Below are 22237 nucleotides of genomic sequence, written 5' to 3'. Positions count from 1 at the left end.
TAAAAATCTAAGGAATGCCAAACATGGTGGCACACCCCTTTGTTTCCATCAGAGAAGCCAAGGTAAGTGAATTTCTGTGAATTATAGGTCACTCTTCTATATAGCCACTTCCAGGCCAACCGGGGTTACATAGTGAGACCCCATCTCGAAAACAAAATCAAAAATCAAAAAAAGATTTATTGCCACATGATGTTCATTGGGCCTTAATACATACGGAAACATCTTTGTCAAGATGACCATCACAAATACATCTGGTTTCTTGTAGAGCCAATAAGCACCACATAGACAAATTCTTCCCTCATGGTAATTTCAAAAGCAAGCAGGTGACGGCATGTTAATGGTTGGTTCCCCCTGATGACATTATCAGGGCAAAATCCTTTCCTTGTAGTGAAACAGCTATGTCCAGGGACTGGGATTTCATTATCCCAGCGGAAATATGAACATTTCTGATGTGCAATATCATGACATTGAACATATTTTTAGTCTGGCAAATATGTTAAAGAGCTATCTCATGTTTAAAGGGTGTTATTTTTTATGTGTCTATGGTTTATTGCATTCCAGTACCTACAACTGAGCACTTCATAGGACACCATGGCAGAGGAGTTGACTTGGTATGATAGAAGTCATAACAAGCAGGATAAACACATAAGGTGAGCAGCTGAACAATCTGGACAACAGTGAACACTACTACTCATGGTGGCTCCCATAAGGAGCCAGGCTTCCTGGGATATTTCAGACTCTATGTGTTTTCTGAAGTGGAGCTTGGCAGTTATTCTTGATTGAGCCCCAAATGGCAAAGCCTTTAACTAATCAGGGTGCCTGCACGTTTATAAAAATCATGGGAGCATGAAAATAATAGCAAAAGCCTGATCCAGCACCTTACTAAATACTCCATCCACACATGTCAAATTTCAGGGAGTAAAAGGGGCAGCATGAACATTGCTGACTTTAAGAAAGCATCAAGCCTAATTCAAAGTAGTCTTTCTGTGCTTTCCTGAGAGGAAGAATTCCCTTTAGTTTGGGTCTTATTGGCTTCTAGTGCTCTGTTGAGAAAGGGAAGCCTATTAACACTTGTGAACACAGAGAAACTGCCAATTCAGTGTGTGGTCAAGTCAGCCTCATGGCATGGCATGAGTCACCACGGCACAAAATAAGAGTTGAGGGAATAATTGATCTGGAGAGTCAACACTACTGGGAACTCACTGTGTAAAATGACTTGGTGTTGGCTTGAACATAAGGTAGCATTTTTATGAAGAGATCCAAGCTCTCACTTCCAAAAACTTATGACTGATCTTACAGGATGTAACTAAAGAGAGAGAGAATCTGATACTAAAAAGGGCCTTTGTTATCCTAAAAGTAAGATTATGAAAATGTATTATTTCAGTAAACTTGGGTATGTTATTTCTTATTGCAAAATCACAGTGAGAACTTACATACCTAATCTAGACAGTAAATGTATTTGTATTAAAAAGAAACTAAATATTTGCTGACATTTAGATATCAAGATGTCTGGGTTCCTTTTCTTCCTTGAAAAGTCAAAAATTCTGGTCATGGCCAGATTTACAGTCATCTGGAAATGGCTACATGCTGTCTCATTAGCACAAACATCCCTGGTTTGTCACAGTCTTATTGAGCTCCATGTCAGCTTCACCTCACTCATTAACCATCAATTCTTTCCCCAGTCCACAAATCAATCTTATGAGAACTGAAAGTCTGAATTTGTTGCCTTTGTTCTTTTAGGAGTATGCATATATCTAATGGTGGCAGTGACTAAATATTTGAGTATTTTTTGTTAAATCTTTTCCAGAAATGTAAAGTTTATCTCCCTTTCACAATATGTAATTTATTGTAGCATGGGAGGATGACTCTCTGAATTTTATTAAATCAGAAATTACTAAAATAAACCAGTAAACAGCCAGGAGGCAGATTACACAGTACTTAACTAAGTTCTACATTTTAAGACGGAAGGAATCCACAAACTCACCTATGCAATGAGTCTTCATGATCTGAAGGGTCAAATAGTAAAATAAGAGGAAGGAGAAATGAATTCTGGTCTCCAAGTGTTGTTCTCTTGGGATTCCATCACTGTCAGGACTATAAATAAATTTAGGAGATTAGAAAAAATGATTTTGAAAGTCTACTAGAAGTGTGTAGCTGTCAGGTTGAATCTTTTCCCAAGAAAAACTTTTACTGGATGAGGGGAAAGTGAGGTAAGAAAGCAGGACCTTTGTATGATGTCTACTTTACAATGGAGGCCAGAAAGTTCTAGAGATGGTAACCAGATCTCTGAAGACTATAATGTGAGAGCAGCATAGCCACAGTGAGGGTCCAGCACTCAAGCATGTAGTGTAGACTCTTACCTCCAGCCAGTCCTGAGAGAAGCTCTGTGAGGTAGAGCTCATGTTATATTTTCCCCTCTGAAAATGAAGCTCAAGCCTTCATTGCAAAACTGTGGGGAATCTAGGATTTTAAGACAGCACTTTTAAGAACTGATTCTTAAGAACTTTCACTTCTACTTTCTTTTTCTCCAGATTTTTTTTAATTTAAATTAGAAACAAGCTTGATTTACATGTCAATCCCAATTCCTTTCCCTCCCCTCCTGACCTGCCCCCACCAACCCCCTATCCTATCACTTTTCTGCTCTCCTGGTGGGTAAGGCCTTCCATGGGGATCTTCAAAGTCTGTCATATCATTTGTGTCCAGGCTGAGAGAGTATCCCTATATGTGGCACGGGCCCAGTGTCTGTGCTACTGGTGTTACATTCGAGAAGGAATCTCCTGTAACAATTCGTTCAAGGGTACTTCCCACTTTCTCTTCTAAGAGGTTCAGTATGGATGGATTTATGTTGAGGTCTTTTATCCATTTGGACTTAAGTTTTGTGCATGGCGATAGACATGGATCTATCTGCAGTCTTCTACATGCCTGCCTCCAGTTATGCCAGCACCATTTGTTGAAGATGCTTTCTTTTCTCTGTTGTATAATCTTAGCTTCTTTGCAAAAAATAAGGTGTTTGTACATGTGTGGGCTAATGTCAGGGTTTCAATTCGATTACATTGGTTTACCTATCTATTTTTGTGCAAAACCAAGCTGTTTTCAGGACTATAATAGAACTTGATGTCAGGGTTGTTTGGCTATCCTGGGTCTTTTGTTTGTACATATAATGTTGATTGTTGTTCTTTCATGGTCTATGAAGAATTATGCCAGTATATGGATGGGGATTGCACTGAATCTGTAGTTTGCTTTTGGGAAGAATGCCATTTTTACTGTATTAATCCTATCTATCCAAGAGCATGGGAGATCTTTCCATTTTCTAGTATCTTCTTTAATTTTTTTTAAAGACTAAAGTTCTTGTTATACAGGTCTTTCAGTTGTTTGGTTAGCATTATCCCAAGATATTTTATGGTGTTTGTGGCTATTGTAAAGGGTAATGTTTCTCTGATTGATTTCTCAGCCCATTTATTGTCTGTATATAGTAGGGCTACAGATTTTTTTGAGTTAATCTGGTATTCTGCCACATTTCTGAAGGTGTTTATCAGCTGTAAGAGTTCCCTGGTAGAGTTTTTCAGGTCTCTTGTGTAAATTACCATATCATCTGCAAATAGTGACAGTTTGACTTCTTCCTTTCCAATTTGTATCCACTTGATCTCCTTTTGTTGTCTTATTGCTCTAGCTACAAATTCGAGTACAATATTGAAGAGCTATGGAAAGAGTGAACAGCCTTGTCTTGTTGCTGATTTTAGAGGAATCACATTGAGTTTCTCTCCATTTAATTTGATATTGGCTGTTGGTTTACTGTATATTGCTTTTATTATGTTGAGGTATGCTCCTGTTATCCCTGATCTCTCCTGTGCCTTTATCATGGAGGGGTGTTGGGTTTTGTCAAAGGTTTTTTGCGGCATATAGTGAGATGAACATGTGGGGATTTTTTTACAGTTTGTTTATATGGTGGATTACATTAATAGATTTTCTTATGTTGAACCATCCCTGCATTGCTGGAATGAAGCCTACTAGATCATGGAGAACAATTTCTCTGATGTTTCTTTGGATTCAATTTGCTAGTATTTTATTGAGTATTTTTGCATCAGCACTCATGAAAAATATAATTGTGTAGTTTTCTTTCTTAGGTGTGTCTTTGTGTGGCTTGAACAAAGGGAATTGTAACCTTCTAAAAAGAGTTTGTCAATGACCTTTCTGTTTCTATTATGAGGAACAATTTGAGGAGTATTGGTATTATTGGTATTAGCTCTTCTTTGAATTTCTGGTAGAATTCTGCACTGAAGCCATCTGGCCCAGAGTTTTTTGTTTGTTTGTTTGGTTGGTTGGTTGGTTGGTTTGGGAGACTTTTGGTGACTGCTTCTATCTCATTAGGGTATATAGGTCTGTTTAAATGGGTTATCTGTTCTTGCTTTAATTTTGGTATGTGATATCTATCCAGAAAATTGTCCATTTCCTTTCCTTTAAATTTTCAAATTTTGTGGAGTACAGGTTTTCAAAACATGACCTGAAGATTCTTTGGATTTTCTCAGTGTCCGTCATTACATCCCCCTTTTCATTTCTGACTTTGTTAATTTGCATGTTCTTCCTCTGCCTTTTGGTTAGTTTGGATAAAGGTTTGTCTATCATGTTAATTTTCTCGAAGAACCAACTCCTTGTTATATTGATTCTTAGTATTATTTTCTTTGTTTCTACTTTATTGCTTTCAGCCCTCGATTTGATTATTTCCTAGTGTCTATTCCTCCTGAGTGAGTTTGTTTCCTTTTGTTCTAGAGCTTTCAGTTTTGCTATTAATTCTCTAATGTGACTTTTCTCCAGTTTTTTCATGTTAGTCCTGTGAACTTTCCTCTTAGTACTGCTTTCAAAGTGTCCTATAAGTTTTGGTATGTTGTGTCCTCATTTTCATTGAATTCTAGGGAGTCTTTAATTTCTTTCTTCATTTCTTCCTTAATCCAGGAATGGTATGATTGAGCATTGTTCAATTTCCATGAATTTGTTGAGGTTCTGCAATTTGTATTGTTGAATTCTAACTTTAGAATTCTAACTGGTAGTCTGACAAGATCCAGGGGGTTATTCCAATTTTTTGTACCTGTTGAGGTTTGCTATGTTGCCAAGTATGTAACTGATTTTAGAGAAGGTTCCATGTGTCGCTTAAAAGAAGGTATATTTTTTCATGTTTGGATAGAATGTTCTATAGATGTCTGTTAAACCCAACTGGGGACAACTACTGTTAGTTCTTTTGTTTCTTTATTAAGTTTCTGTCTGGTAGTCCTGACTAGTGGTGAGAGCAGGGTGTTGAATTCTCCCACTATAACTGTGTGATGTCTTATGTGTGATTTGAGTTTTAATAATGTTTCTTTTATGTACATCCGTGCCTTTGTATTTGGGGCATAGATATTCAGAATTGAGACTTCATCCTGATAGATTTTTCTGCAATGAATATGAAATGACTTCCTTCATCTTTTTTGATTGATTTTAGTTTGAAATCTAATTTGTTAGATATTAGGATTGCTACACCAGCTTGTTTCTTGGGTCAATTTGATTGGAAAATTTTGTTCCCACCCTTTACTCTGAGGTAATATCTGTCTTTGAAGTTGAGGTGTGTTTCTTATATGCAGCAGAAGGATGGATTCTGTCTTAATATTCATTCTGTTAGCCTGTGCTTTTTTAGACAAGTTAAGACTATTAATATTGAGGGAAATTAAGCACCATATATTGTTAATTCTTGTTTGTTTTAGATTTGTTGTTGCTGCTGGTATTGTGTGTAGATCTACCCCACTTTTTGTGTTGGCTCTTGGTAAATTGGGATTATCAATTGGCTGTGTTTTTGTGAGTGTAGTTAATTTCTTTAGGTTGGAGTTTTCCTTCCAGTAATTTCTATAGGGCTGAATTAGTAAATATGTATCATTTAAATCTGTTTTGTTCATGGAATATCTTGTTTTCTCCATCTATAGTGATTGGAAGCTTTGCTGGGCATAATAGTCTGGCTTAACTTGCTCTTGCGGTGGTTGCAAGCAGGTCCAATACTCTGTTGGGTCTCACGATGGGTATAGGCATGTGTGATACACTCCTTCCGGTGGGTGGGAGCAGGTCTAGCTCTGTAATATCAGCAGACTCTGGATTGCTTGATTCTCAAGGGGCAAGTCAACCTGCATGCAGTTCCCAAGCCAGGAAATCCCAGGGTGGGCAAGCAGAAGTTGGGCCTGAGACCTTACTTCTCTTTCTTGATGTGGTCTGCAGGATTATGTAGTGAGATTTCAGCTAATAAGAAGGTCAACCCACCAGGACCTTGAATTGTGATGGAGGAGACAAACCCAAGGCATCAGAACTACTGACTTCTGAGTGTTGGTTGCCCTTACTGTAAATCCCCTGTGTAGCCATACCATTATCCTTCTATAGTGGGATTCATCCCAAAAGCTCCAGCAGTGTATTAATTACTGGGCATAATTTCCTCATGTACTGGTATATTGAATGACCTTCCTCCACACCATGGGGACCTGGTGTAAAAGGATTCACACAGTCAAAGAAACTTCATTCTCATAGTCTAAACTTTGCTCCATTCCCTGATATAATCTTTTAAGCTAGATACCCACAATTATCTTTTATGGCAGTACATCTGGCCAGGAGAGGTGTTTTGCAAATGGACCACATTTGGATCCTCCAAGGACAGGCACTGAATGGGACGATATAGCATGTCTGAACTAACTGACTGTTTGCCCTCACAGATTGGGAGGACTGGGTGCCCTGAATTCTCCCACAGTCAACTTGATAGAGTCCAATCTCAATTGCCCCCCTTCTACTCTAACAGGATATTAATATACTATATTATTTCCATCTTGGTTTTATTGATACAGTATCTCAGTGTACGAAATTAGCTGTTTTATTCTTAACCCTGAGAGATACAGGAAAACGGTATTGATCACTTAACCAGCCCCAATGAAAGGAAATCCTCACTCAGGTGTCAGCAGAAACAAACCTGCTGATGCTTAGCCCAGAGGCTGGAAGTGTCAGGCTCTGGATTTTACACTCGATAGCCATATCTAACTACTTCAGATGTAAACTTTAGAGCTGAGAGGTCCCCTTTAATTAGCTAACATTTGGCGGAAATGCTAATACTGATCAAATGGCACAAGTTTTTTTTTTCCTTCAGCAGCTTACATCAGTTGTCATGGCTACTGTTCTGCTTTCCTTGATGCCAAGGGAGTGAAAAGGAGTGCTTAGTACACAGTGCTGCCAAGTCTCTCCCCCTCAAATTTCTACATTTATCAATTACAAACTTCTAGCTTCACTAGCCACACTTAGGTCCCGACACACAAAAACAGCCAAAATTTTTCTGATCTCTAACAATACAATCATTTCCCTTCCTTTCCTGAGAACTCATGTCTCCCCAAATGATGGCCAACTGTCTAGGACAATTTTCCCAGTACTACTCTTCTGGTCTATTGAAGCCCATAAAATAATCAGGGGTTCCTAATGATTTTTTGATACAAGGACACAGTGCACAGTTATTTTGGGTAACTTTTCCTTTTTCAAACAAAGAGAATTTGGTGACCATTTGATGTTATAGTCCAGTAGACTGAATAATTCTCATGCTGATTATCCATCTATACCCAATTACAAGCATGAATGTCACTTTCAGTCACCTCCGAAACTGAAACAAAGAAGTATCTGTAGCACTTGCTGTTTGACTAGTGTTAACAAATATCTTGGATTTTCCACCCCCCTCACCATCTCAACCCTACACAAATAATTACAGGCAACTAAGGAATACTGAGTGGGAAAAATAGTCTTTGAAATGTTCAGGCATCATACTGGCCTGCCCTGTTACCTGGCAGAATGCACTCAGTCAGTTCTCTGTCCAGCCCATAGCTTCATGAGAACTAGTCTGCATGCGGATACAAAGGACTCCTTTAAGACCCAGCCAGGAGTTGGTGGTGCACTCAGGAGGCAGAAGCAGGAGGATCTTTGTGAGTTCAGGGCCAGCCTAGTCTACAGAGCGAGTTCCAGGACAGCCACCAGAGAAACCCTGTCTCGAAAAAACAAATAAACCAACAAAAAATAAAATAAAAGGCAAACCCCTGCCCACTTCCTCTCTCTTACCTCATTCTTCTTACCTCTATCTCACTCTTATCTTCCCTCTCACCTCACTCTTTTCTTACTTACTTACTCTGTCTCTCGGTCATGTCTGTCTCCCCCCTTTCAGTCTCCCTCTGCTATAATAAACTATGGTTAGTGTTCTCCATGGCTTGTGCTCTGTCCATTGCGCCGGTCTCGGTTCCTGCTCACACTCACGTTTCACCTTTTCTCCTCCTTCTAACTTCTAATTTCTAATCTTAAGCAAAATAACAACAGTCTTATCCATAGAAAAGCACACCAATTGGCTATCTAATACAAAAATAGTCTTCCCTGAAAGTGTACATACAAGTAATATTATACAGACTTAGCAGGTTGTATTTATGTAACACACATACACACACGCACACACACACACAAATGTACAAACCACACAGCAAAAATTAATGAACAAAACCAATGAAATTGTAAGAGAGCAAGAAGGATATGTTTGGAAAGGTTTGTTGGGAAGAAAGGAAAGGGAAATATGATGTAACTATATTACAATCTCAAAAAATTAAAAATTGTTAAATGTCTCAATATGTAAAAGTATACAATTGGGCCCTGGCCTAATTTTTCATATTTTTAAAGTACTGTGTTTTCATTTCCAATACTGCTCTCTTTAAATTTTCTCACCTTCCCAGAGCTAAATGCAGATAAAATATAGGTTACTGTCATCTCAAAGCATTTGTTCTGTTGATGAAAGTAATTTATTCACATCACCAAGGTTGTTATTGACATTCAGTCTGTACTTAGTGATTTCATTGTGTTAATAGACTTACTCAGTATTTTCTTACAATATCAAATGCCAAAGATTAATAGTCATTGTATGTCTTACTGTTTGAAGGCACAGCACTCATATCCACTGAATAACCTATGACATATTTCAACAGTTCTCTGTAGATAGGACCTATATTTAATGAATTTATACAATTCCTGCTTCTGTTCCTACTCAAATGAACTCATAAAAGATTGTCTTGAGAGGCTTTCAAACAGAAGTTTCACACTTGTATACCTCATATCTAGGATGGAGACAGAGGAGAGATATGTACTTTGAAAAGATAACAAAATTCCTGGAAACGTTGTGTAAACCCCTCACTCTCCGTGTATAATACTACTACAAAAGCCTCAACATCTCTCAAACATCTCCAGAAGCTTGGAAGAACACAGTCAACATTTATCTGTCCTATTATGGATCAACTTAAGGTCATTTACAAGTTTATTGCCTTATGTTGAGGTTGAGGATCCTTGCTACAGTAAGACCCAACTATCACAATAATATACAATAGGTATTGCCTCTAGATCTTATGGAGTGCCACTTCAAAGTCAATGCTTCGGCTACTACAATTTGTGTCATTTAGCACCTGGGTAGGCACACCTTTAAGTAGTTATCTATGTGCTTCTTGGAATACAAAAATTTCTCAAATAGAAAACAGATACATTCCTCAATTACCTTGGCTTTTTCAGAGCCTCAATCACTAAATGATTCAACTTCAATCAGCTTTTGAACAAAAATTCTTATCATAATTCAGAACATAGGCTTTAGCTCCAAGACATTAGGGTTAGCTATACAACCCCATTAAGTCAAAATGATACATCATGATTTAGTTAATCTAGGTGCTGCAGCCTACTGGAACCTCAAAGGGATATGGATTCTCTGTGCTTCCTTATCATATAGTTCTTTGTCTTTGATTATTGATAGTAACTCTCTAACAGAGAATTTTATATGTGACATATCTGGGGACACGTCCCAGTGTTTTATATTATGACACTTGTTATTATTGTAAACTTTGAAAGTTACAAATTTCTTTAACTCAACAACACTTTCTAATCATAAGAATGAGGAGTTATAGCCCCAGGTCAGCTTTATGGTGCATTATGGAGTGCCAAAAGATGCAAAGATAACTAAGAGTAGGTTGACTCAAAGACAATACAAAATGACTACTCACATGCTCATTGAGATGTCTCCAATTACCCCGAAGTCTCAATTACAACAGTCCATTATTAATACCTTCATTATGACAAAGGAATTAAATAAAGATATGTTGGTACTTCTGTTCACCCTGGTTGTGGTTACAGTTAGGTCTGTACTTGATCTGTGTGTTGTAACTTCAAGGGTTCAACTTAGGAGCACTGAAGAAACATAACCATACCATCAGAATGCTATGAAAACTGGAAATGAGCAAGGATATCATCATTCCATCAGTTCAATTCTAAGTGACATAAACAAGTCAAATTGCACCTAACTCAGCAGGAGAAATTTCACAGGGAGATGAACAGAAATCATATTGGAGAATTTTATTTCCAATGTAATATATGAGACAATGATCATCATTCCCTCAGATAGCTGACATGAACTGGGTAAATGGGAAGAGTCCTAGACTGTTAGTATAATTAGAAGAATATTAGCATAAGAGTAATTGGGCATACCATGTAATGAGAACACACAGGGCTAGTCTCTGACCACAGGTATAGCACTATAATAGAATTGTAGGTGAAGGTACCAACTGGAACAACCTTATGTAACCTGTGAGGTTCCTGTAAAAGGAAGAGGCTTTGAAAAGAAAGAGGAAAGTACCATTATCAGTGCATCATAGAGCTGGGTATGCGGTGTGGACAGGACAAAGTAAAGCATCCTGTATCATCACTGCAATGGTGCAAATGGAAAACAAATAAAAAGGAGGGAAAGCAGGCCACTTAATACTGCTTACCCTACCGGAGATTTTGTGAGAGTAGATATAGAACACGAGTTAAGTAAAAATCAAAATCTGGTGCTTGCATCTCAATGGAACCAAAGACTCATCATCACTGCAGAATTATATTCATCCCATTCATGTAGCACTCCTATTAACTTAAGTATACAAATGAAGAAAAGAAGAATGAAAGTCCTTCTCCATCACCGAAGTTGTGGAATAACAGCACGCATGTAGCAAACAAGAAGACTACAGAAAATTCAGTGTTGGTTTATAATTCAATTTAGGATATGATATAACTATAGAGAAGACTAAGAGCCCTGATCCATCAGTAACATGCTGTACTTGAATAGGGGATATGAGTGGGACACAAAGGGATGATGTAACACTGTTAGCATGTTTGTACTGGTGTATAGTATGTATGATTCTTATAATCAGTCATGGGACATGATCTGGTCATTAGTAGGAAGAGTGTGACTGGGAAGGGACCTAGCCCCATTCCTGCCTGGCTTAGCATTCCTACCTCTCTGTAACTTGAGGAAAGCCCAGAGTGACTTTAATGCTGGAAATGTATACCCCTCATGAGTCCCTACAAATTATAGTGCTGCTCTATAGCATTCTCAGAGAATTACAAGTCTGCCTTCAATATAGTGTGATTCATAGTAACAGAGTCATAAACCATTTCACCTGCAAGACACTGATCTGTTTTCTAAGGTGTGAGTTGACCTGCCAAACACTGCTGTGGTAGTTAAGTAGGAAGCCAATTCATTCAGGCTCCTCAGAGTCTGCCAAATGTATCATAATATATAATGCTACTGCCATCTCTCAGAGGAGAGACCCTAAATCTCCAGCCATTTGGAAATCCTATGACATACAGTCTTCAATAAATACTCATAATGTTTGTAGTTTAATGGCAGGTGACCATTATGAGCACCAGTTCAATAATTCAAACCCAGCTGTGATCACAGTGATCAAAACTCATCATGACCCTGAAGCTTTGAAATTCTGAGGCTCAGATGAAAAAGGATAACAAAACAACCCTTGCCACAAGAGTCATTGATTGTATTGACAGTTTCTGCTGCCCTGACCGGGAAATCATTGGCTGTGAGTTCCAAGTCCTCTTCTTACCTCTGTAAGAAATTTCTGCAGATGACTTGCAAGACAATGGCAGAATGAGTGTGAGAGGACACACCATTCTGATAGCTGCTTCTGTTCTGGAACTGCAGGAACCATTTTCAGTTCAAAACTTAGAACTTGATATTGGATTAAACTACTCAGTTTATCTCAGAAATATCATTTCGAGCAGCTGTGTTTCTCACTAAACCACTCTATGTTGTTAAATGTGCCAAAACATAAAGTAAGTGGGAAAGGAGATATCAAATTAGTTTTCACAGGTGTAGAAAGGAGAAGAAGGGAATATAGAGGACAGAATGGGATAAACTTGAGTAGAGATATGATTCAGCAAGGTCACTTTGAACAGGTGGGGGCATGTGTACCCAAGCGCACAGTACTCCTGTAAGGTGTATTGCATACAGCACCACATCATGTTGTGGGAAGGCACTGAAATCCCACCCATATTCCCATCTACAATCTGAAGGCCTTCATGCTGCATCTGCCAGGGGCACTACTTGTGGAGTCACTGGCTTTCAAAGGAAGCTTCTTCATAGAGTAGGACACAAGTCTCCTAAAGACAGTTCAGTTTCACTCAAGAATATCTGCCTTTTCCTAATTCATTACCCAGAGTGGCAAACTTCCATTCCTTAGCTCTGTTCCTGATGACAACTTGTCCTTGCCACCGTGAAGCCAGCATCCTGCTCTCTTAAAGTAAAATGGTGTCCCTAAATAACACAAAGGTGCTCTGTGATAATTTGGTGCAACTATGATATTCTGCGGGTACCAGAGTGCATAATAACCTTGGGGTTCTGGGGTACCATGATTCAGAGGTGCCACTCATTGCTGCTGCCAACTTTGCCCCTTATGCAAGATCTGGCTTGTGAAATACTTGCAATATTTGTTGTGGAATAATTCTAATATTTTTCATAACTGCCTTGAGGCCAGTTTACAAATGTACTTTTAGTTTTCAAGACCCATGATACCGCATTCCTACCTACTACGAGGATATTTTCACTGGATGGCATTGGTTTAATCCAGACTTGGTGTTCTTTCTTCTATTGCCCTCTCTTTCCCTCCATGCATTTCCTTCCTTCTTATCTCCTCCTAAACCATAGCTCCTGAGAAGCATGTGTGGAAATCATTAATTATCCAGAGCAAAGAGCCAAGATGAGAACAACTGTTGAGCCATTCACTTCGTGATGTGTATGTGGTCTTCTACTGAGAGCTTATATCTGAGCTCTTCAGGGTGCCACCTTCATCCTTGTTGCCTTAGCACTACAATGCAAGCTCTGACACTTCCAATTGTTGAATGACTTTCCTTAACAAGAAAATTCTGGGAAGGATCCCTCAACCAATTACTAATAAAAGATCAATGCCAAAGTCATCAAACTCATACCCCTAAGAAGAAACAGGTTTGAGTTGTGACCAGTTGTTTCCTGTGAGCTTTCTTTTCTTTACATAGCTTAAACTAGGACTTCATATCCTTCCTTTAGAAACCATTTTTAGCAACAGTAGACTAAGTCAGGTAAGTGAGAATCCTTGTCATTTCGATTTCATAACTCCGGATCTTGATTTAAAATCCTCCTCCACCCTTCGTGTCTGAACCCCCTGAACATTCTTCAATTCTGTTAAGCCAGAGCCTCCTCACTTCTTACCTCTGACACTTCCTATTCTTTTGTTATAAATGCATACTTGCCAGTGATGTATTCACCAAAATGCCCAGTTTTATACTGAGTTACATTTCGATAGGTAGTTTTTAATCAACAATCAGGATCTAATAAAACAATATGTATCTTCATTGTTTTAATTTTATTCAACTCTAGTTTTCTCTAATATGCATGTGTCCTATTCTAACTCCCTGGGTTCCCTAAAGAAATTGAACTCTAGTAACGAATCCACAGTAACTTACTTGATACAACACTATTTATTGGCCATCATTCCTGTTCGGTCCTTTGGTACTATCCCCACTCAAGCTTTTGCTATTTACACTTCAATTTCATTTCATGTCTGCTTCTGAGGAACACAGCTTGAGGCATTTTTTTCAACACCTTCATTTTTTATCAGACTATTGACATTTATAGGAGGATTCTTTTCCAAACCTATATTGACTCATTGATACATGGCACAATAACATTTATCTATTTTCTAGGCCCATTATAGAACAGGCATAGTACTTCAGGTATTTATTTCCTTTGTCTATGATGTAGTGCAGGACCAAAGTCTTTTGTTTTCTACTATGAGAAGATACTTCAAAAAGGCAGGTATTTCCAATAATGACATCAGAAGGCATAAAGTTTCTATTTCATTGTTTAAAGCATCAATCTATAAGAAGTACCAAACATTTATTAAGAAATTGTGATAACCTGAAGAAAAGGTCTCAGAATGAACTAATATTGGTGCTGGTTGTACAAATCTATATAAAGTCCCAGACTCAGAAAGCCGAGACAGAAACACAAATAAAACTTCAGGAAAGCAGTCTAAATCAGCTTTGTTTGCGTCATGATTTTAAACTTTCCAGCCTCTAAAGCTGTGAAAAACAAATTTTGCTTAATCATGAGTCATTCAATTTGTACTGCTTTGTTATAGCATTAGAAACCAAAAACTTATGAAGCAAGATCCCAGCCTATGCAGGCTCCCCAATTCCCTACATTGAAGTATTCACTTCCTTATCAACAGAAAACAGGCCAGTATTTTTCTATGGCAATCTAGCCTAAGAAAATAAGTGCCTAAGTAAGTAAACATAAATTACACTGATGATCAGCTCCTGCGTAAAAGCAAGTGCATAAAATGTATCTATAAGTCGACAAGCATCTATCACCCATTGTGTTTTATGCCACATAGTAAAACACAGATGGATTTCCCCTTAGAGAATTATCTGCTCTCCAAAGAAATACCTTGTATATATACTTAGAACAAAGAATTGATTGAAGATGTCATATTATTTATTTCTGATATTCTCACAGTAAAGTAGAAACCAACACTTCTATACACACTGATGACACAGTGATAAAGGCCAGCTAATGGAAATTTCTTCTGGCTAACAGAATGAGAATTTCTGACCTAGGCAGAGATCTAACATTTTAGTTGGGTGGGGCCCTGGCTAAAGGACCACACATCAGGAAGATGGGAACTCCGCTTATGAAGGCATATTCACCTTAATCTTTGCTAAAGAGATAGGTACAACAGTTATGCCTTTGATACTACCATGTACTATTCCTTTCTAAAATTCCCATCCCTACCATAGTCTCTTACATAGTATAGCCAGGCTGCTTCATAATTATGCTCACTTTTCTTAATTACTCAGAAAAGGACAACTTCTGTATGTTTTCCCTAACTTTGGGATTCCTTACACTTTCTTTAAAGCCCCTCTCCCTGATAAAGGACTGCTTGTGCCACCAATTGACTTGTCTCCATGTTTGTTTAACCCAAGAGTCTTTGCATTTTTCCTTCACTTCTAGGCAGCTGCTGTTCTTTGCAGCTTATCTACCTTGGAATTTTCTTTAAACTCACAAAATTGTCCTTGCGTTTCCATCTGTGAGTGTTCTTAAATTATTCTATTACTAAGGGTAAGAACCCCATGAGGAGATCCCAATTCCCCAAGTGTCATCTGTTGACCAAAAAGGAAGACTCTAAAATGTCCAGCAATGCCACCAGAAGATACAGAATTTCTAATACATATTTTACATAATTAATCTGTAACAAGTAGTAAAAACTCATGTAGAAATTATTATTACCTAAAAGAAAAGAATCAAAAACAAACTGATCCTATTGATACACTCCTAAAAATCCCAGACTCAGAAGGCCGAGCCAGGAGATTCTCAAATTCAAGACTTACCTTAGGTAATGATTGAACTCAAGGCAAACAGGCAAATGAGTGAGCCCCTGTCTCAAAATAAAAAAGTAAAGAGGGCAGGAATAGAACAGTGGTAGAACATATAGCCTGCCAGCCCCTCCTTTCATAGTCTCATTCCATATCAAAAAAACTTGAAAACCAGCACAACACAGGAAAAAGAAGAAATCTTACATAGTTGATATCCTCAAAATAGGAGAAAATGTTTACTAAACAAAACTAAATTGCTTGTGAGACCTTTGATTTTCTCTCTTTTCTACTTCTTTCCCTTCTCCCTGTCTGTCAGTGTATTCCCAGGAAAGATCAACATTTGAAAATGTATAATGAATAAATAAGATTGCCATAATCAATTTTGGTAAGCACGACCCAATGCTGAGGTACCCAAATCAAGGAGATAGAAGGGGAAATGGAAATTTCTGATTAAAGTTTTCGGACACCTGTGTGTTTATTTCACTGTTTTACTGTTATGTACCCATAGAACCCTGTAGCTTTGCTTTCAGCCTGGTTAGTGTTCTATTTACGGTGCAAAGCAAAATCCCTGGTTTTATACTTAGTGTGAATTAAAGTGGATGGAGATGATCTGAAGAAAGTAAAAGTGGAGAGATAAAGTGTCATTCAGTAAAAGAAAATGAGTTGTGTGTCTGCTTCTCTGCCCAGATCTTTCTGATGTGAATCTGTAGCATAAAATCAAATGTGATTTTTTTCCTGATTACCTCAGAACTAATTAGAGAGTACCTGCCCACCCAAGACCTACATCTAATTAGAAATATCTGTTAAGATGTTATTTGCATATTTTCAAGTCGTATTATGTCATGAGGACATTTGAGCTGATGAAAACTGACATTCACTACAAAATTAAAATGCACTACATGGAAACTAGGAGCCATCAATACTCACAGCTGCAGATTTGAGGCCCTGTTTTAATTGATGATACACAGTTGTTTTGCTTCAAAAAGAAAATCAGAGCATGAAGCACAGGAAAGTAAATAGGCAGATCCAGAATATCATAGCAAGATGTACAGCTACAGACTGTAGTTGATGCAAGTTCCTGAATGTTAAGCAAGTTAATCATATGTATTTTGTTACCAAACCACTAAATTGATCTACAATGAATGTTATTCTTTCCATTTTCTAGCTGGCACAAGAAGAGTACATGATTTGCCAAAGGCCATGCAAGTAAGAACTTTACTTTGATGGAATTTGAAACTAAGTCTTTCAGTCTGGATTTGCTGTGTCTTTCTCAGAAGTGTATTTTGTCTTTTGTTTCTTCCCCACTATGGGAAGTTCTTATAATCACAATACAATACATATCAAACATAACTTAGTTCTCAGTTTACATAAAGCTCTGTCTCAAACAAAAAATGTGAAAGAGTTATTTTCATTCAGAGTTTTCTTAATTAGAAAGGCACACAACTAAACTCACAAAAGAAAAAATCTTTAGTTCAATATTAATTAAGACAAATATCTAGTACATTTAATTCCTTATTAATTACAAGAAATATCTAGTGATTATACAACCTGTTGGATATAGCAAATAGATTAAAACACGAATTGTGCTTTGGAGGAAGATCAGATAAAGTTATAATGCAAGAGCTGTTGGAGGAAAATGTGTTTCTATTCCAAGGAGAGGAAACACAACTGAGAGCAAACAGCAATCATATCCACAAAACCACTCCATAACATGTATGTCTGAATTTCTACTCCTGTGAATATGCCACCTGATATTACAAAGAAAAAGTAAGGTTGCAGATATAATTAAGTTTGTAATTATTGTGTGTTTTCAATAATTAAAAGGCTGTGTATATTTATCTTTATTAAAAGTATGAAGAAATATGAAGGGCCACAGAATCTGCTCTCATTGCATATTGAAATTACTATGAACACAGATTTGTTCTAGAAGCTACACATCAGGAAATTACACAATGAAACTACCAAGCTCAAGTCTTCAGGGTTATCATAAATCTTAACATTTACTTATTGTGCTTGCATGTACATACTTGAGCATGTGTGTCACTGCATTCATGTAGAGGCCAGAAGATAACTTGTAAGAGTTGCTTCTCCCCTTTCACTCTGTGGCTCCTGAGGATCAAACTCAGGTGAGGATTGGGAGAAGGCTTTTACCTGCTGAGCTTTCTAGAGTTATCTTTAGTGAACTGTTTATACTTCTAATCTGTAAATGGTGGCTGAACAATAAAATGTTCAGCATCTCAGCAGTTTATAAATTCTTTACCCACCCAGGTCCCCTGATCCATGGTATAGATGAGAGTAGAGTCAGAAAAAAGAGCAAGTTCATCCCTTCATCAAAGAAGAATGGGTAAATTTCAGGATGCCAGACAGTCATATATTAGGATAAATTAAAACAGCATCAGTAAAAGTTGAAAGAATTTTAAAGCTTATGTTTTAGTGAAAAAATATAAACAATCTCATTCTCTCCATTTTGAATTAGAAGCAGTGTGAAGTATTGGAACACATGAAAACGCCTTCCTAGAGAACAAGCTCCCCTTGGAGCCATGCCAGTGATGGCTACCACAGAGTAGATAATGCTGTGACAAAGAGACCACCTCTGCAAGATAAGAGACCGCCTGTGCAAGACAAGAGACAATCTGTGCTAGACACGAGACAGCTTATATTAGCCAGACCTGATGAAGGAGGCTACAATAGATATTACAGTCATTTTTATTACTGGGAACGTGACGAGGGCCACAATTTTACTCATGATCGAAGAAGTGACCCACATCACAGAGATAATTCTGCTTACAGATGCACAAGAAGGACACCCCACACAGGAGATATGGTTCCAGTCTCAGCAGTAGAAGCTACTGTCCAGAAAGAAGCACCACATGCTCGCTCCTTCCATCAGTACAGAAGTAAAGAGTGTTCCATCCAGTCTTTGAAAACATAAAGAGATACTTCATCCTCAAGTTCTTCAGCAGTTTCTTCATTCAAGATGTTAGACTAACTTAGCCGGCTAAGTGAGAAGGAACTGACTGAGCTTGCAAGCAAGTGGGCAAATAAAAATCCAGAGAAGGCAGAAGAAAACAACTTGCCTAAGATTTCCAAGTTTGTGAATGGATCCACGGCACCATTATTTATCGACCAGACAGAAGAATCCGAGTTGAACTCAACAGATGGCACAGAATTGTATGAAGACAACCAACTCAGTAGTTGCTGTAAAGCAATCGCTTCAAAAACCAAAGATACTGAGCAGGTTTACCGACAAAACTTTGAAACTTTCAGGATGGTGGTGCATATGCTGGTTGAAAAAGACCCTTCATTAGAAAAATCGATACAGTTTGCATTGAGGCAGAATTTATAAGAAATGGGTGAGCAATGTGCTGAAGAACTCAAATATTTCATTATTGAGTATGATAATTCTACTCCAAACCTTTTTAGACAAATTCGTGCCCAAGTAAAAATTTTTTTCAAAGTTTCTAGATTTTTTTCTCCTTGGATTGTTCAAATCCTTACTATTTTGTGATGAAGAGAAATACTCTATAATAGCTGACCACATTTCTACTATTAAATAAATATCTACTATAGCTTTTAAAGTAAAAAATTTAAAAAGGCCCTTATTGACCCTAGAATATGTTTTCAGCTTCGCAACCCAATCTAATCATGTGAAAACAACAGTAATATTCTACAAAATACTTGACCAATCTTCCACAAACTCTCGTGGTCTTACAAAACCAAGAGAAGAAAGAGGCATATTGGCACAGATGCGAGAAATGTGATTAGCTCAACATGCAGTGTGGTGCTTTGTATGGGACCCTGAACAGAAAAAGGACAGCTATTGAAAACCAGGACAAATACAAATAAACTCCAACATTTAGTTAGCAATAAACTGACAGACTTGGATATTTTTCCTCTAGGTTTCTTCATTTAAATCAGAAACAATCTTATATTAAATAGCAATCCCAGTTCCCTCTCCCTCCCACACTCCCACATCCCCCACCAACCTCCAGTCCCATCTCCCTTCTGTTCCCTAGGTCAGTGAGGAATTCCATGGGGGATCATCAGTCTGTCACATCAGGTTTGGAGGGTCTAGGCCCTTACCCATGCTGACAGAGTATCCCTCTATGGGGAATGAACTCCCAAAGTCCATTTGTACACTGTGAATAGATACTGTTCCAGTACCAGAGGACCCATAGACTGCCCAGGCCTTCTAATTGACACCCACATTCAGGAGGCCTGGATCAGTCCTATGCTGGTTTCCCAGCTGTCAGTATGGAGACCATGAACTCCCGCTTGTTCAGGTCAACTGTTTCTGTGGGTTTCCTCAGCCTGGTCTTGACCCCTGTGCTCATCCCTCCTCCCTCTATACAACTGGATTGAAAGACTTTGGCTTGGTGCTTAGCTGTGTGTCTCTGCTTCCACTTCCTTCAGCTACTGGATAAGGGCTCTGGGATGCCGTATTAGGTAGTCATCATTCTCATTATATGGGGAGGACGTTTACAGTAGCCTCTCCACTATTGCTTAGATTCTTCGTTGGGGCCATTCTAGTGGATCTCTGGCATATCCTTAGTGCTAGATTTCCCTTTAAACCTATAATGGCTCCCTCTATTATGATATCTCTTTTCTTACTCTCCTCTATTCTTCCCCAAACTCAATCTTCCTGCTCCCTCATGACCTCCTCCCCTGTCCTCTTTTCCCATTGTCTATCTCTCAATTCCCTCTGCCCTCCCCTGTGCTCCCAATATGATCAGGGAATCATGTCCCCTTGCCCTTCTCCAGTGGACCCTGTATGTCTCACTTAGGATCCTCCTTGTTTCCTAGCTTCTCTGGAAATGGATTATAGGCTGGTAATATTTTGGTCTATGTCTAATATCCATATATGAGTGAGTACATACCATATTTGTCTTTTTGACTGGCTTACCTCATCAAGGATAGTTTCTTCTAGTATCATCCATTTTGCTGTGAATTTCAAGATTTCATTGATTTTTTTCTGCTGTGTAGTACTCCAATGTGTAAATGTACCACATTTTCTTTAATCACTCTTCAGTTGATGGCCATCTAGGTTACTTCCAGGTTCTGGCTATTAAAAATAATGCTATAAGCATAGTTGAGCAGAGGTCCTTGTAAGTACGTGCATCCTTTGGGTAGATGCCTAAGAAAGGAAACGCTGGATCTTTTGGTAAACTGATTCCCATTTTCCTGAGGAACAGTCATACAGATTTCCAAAGTGGCTATATGAGTTTGCACTCCTGCCAGCAGTGGAGGAGTGTTACCCTTTCTCCACATCCTTCCCAGCGTAAACTATCATTGGTGTTTTTTATTTTAGCCATTCTGACAGGTTTAAGATGGTATCTCAAAAGTTGTTTTAATTTGAATTTCCCTGTTGCTAAGGATGTAGAGAACTTTCTGAAATGTTTTTTTACCCATTTTAGATTCCTCTGTTGAGAATTCTCTATTTAGTTCTGGACCCTACTTTTTAATTGGATTATTAAGTGATTTGGTGACTAACTAGTTGAGTTTTTTGTATATTCGGGAAACCAGCCCTCTGTCAGATGTGGGTTTGGTGAATATCTTTTCCCATTCTGTAGGCTGACATTTTGTCTTGTTGACTATGTCCTTTGTATTACAGAAGATTCTCAGTTTCAGTAGATCCCATTTATTAATTGTCAATCTCAGTGTCTGTGCTACTGGTGTTATGTTCAGGAAGCAGTCTCCTGTAACAATTCGTTCAGGCATACCTCGCATTTTCTCTTCTAAGTGGTTCAATGTGGCTGGATTTATGTTGAGGTCTTTGATCCATTTGGACTTAGGTTTTATGCATGGTGATATACATGGAAATATCTGCAGTCTTCTACATGCCAGCATCCAGTTATGTTAGCACCATTTGTTGATGGTGCCTTCTTTTACCTATTATATGGCTTTAGCTATTTTGAAAGCATGAGGTATTTGTAGGTGTGTGGGTTAATATCAGGGTTTTCAATTCGATTCCATCGATGTACCTGTCTTTTTTGTGTGCCAATATCAAACTGTTTTCATAACTATTGCTCTATAGTACAGATTGAAGTTAGGGTTGGTGATGTCCCTGGAAGTTCCTTTCTTGTATAGGGTTATTTTTGGCTATCCTGGTTTTTTCTCTCTCATATAAAGTTGATTATTGTTCTTTCAAGTTTTGTGAAGAATCCTACTGGTATTTTGATGAGGATTGCATTGAATTGGTAGATTACATTTGACAAGATTGCCATTTTTAATATGTTGATTTTACCTATCCAAGAGCTTAGGAGATCTTTCCATTTTCTGGTGTCTTCTTTAATTTCTTTCTTTAAAGACTCAAAGTTCTTGCTATACAGGTCTTCCCCTTGTTTGGTTAGAGTTTTGTGGCTATTGTAAAGGGTAATTTTTCTCTGATATCTTTCTGAGTCCATTTATCATCTGTATATAGTAGGACTATTGATTTTTTGAGTTAATCTTTTATACTTCCACATTGCTGAAGGTGCTTATCAGCTGTAGGCATTCCCTGATAAAA

The 22237-nt window shown here is 38.1% G+C and overlaps 1 pseudogene; it reads left to right on the top strand.

Moving 5' to 3' along the window:
* The first annotated feature begins 23 nt into the window (after window positions 1-23).
* On the top strand, window positions 24-21944 carry LOC101844084 (annotated as a pseudogene).
* Window positions 21945-22237: the final 293 nt, after the last annotated feature.

Source organism: Mesocricetus auratus, unplaced genomic scaffold (assembly GCF_017639785.1).
Source record: "Mesocricetus auratus isolate SY011 unplaced genomic scaffold, BCM_Maur_2.0 Super-Scaffold_100003, whole genome shotgun sequence".
Classification (NCBI taxonomy): Eukaryota; Metazoa; Chordata; class Mammalia; order Rodentia; family Cricetidae; genus Mesocricetus; species Mesocricetus auratus.
This window is presented reverse-complemented; position numbering and strand designations above follow the sequence as displayed.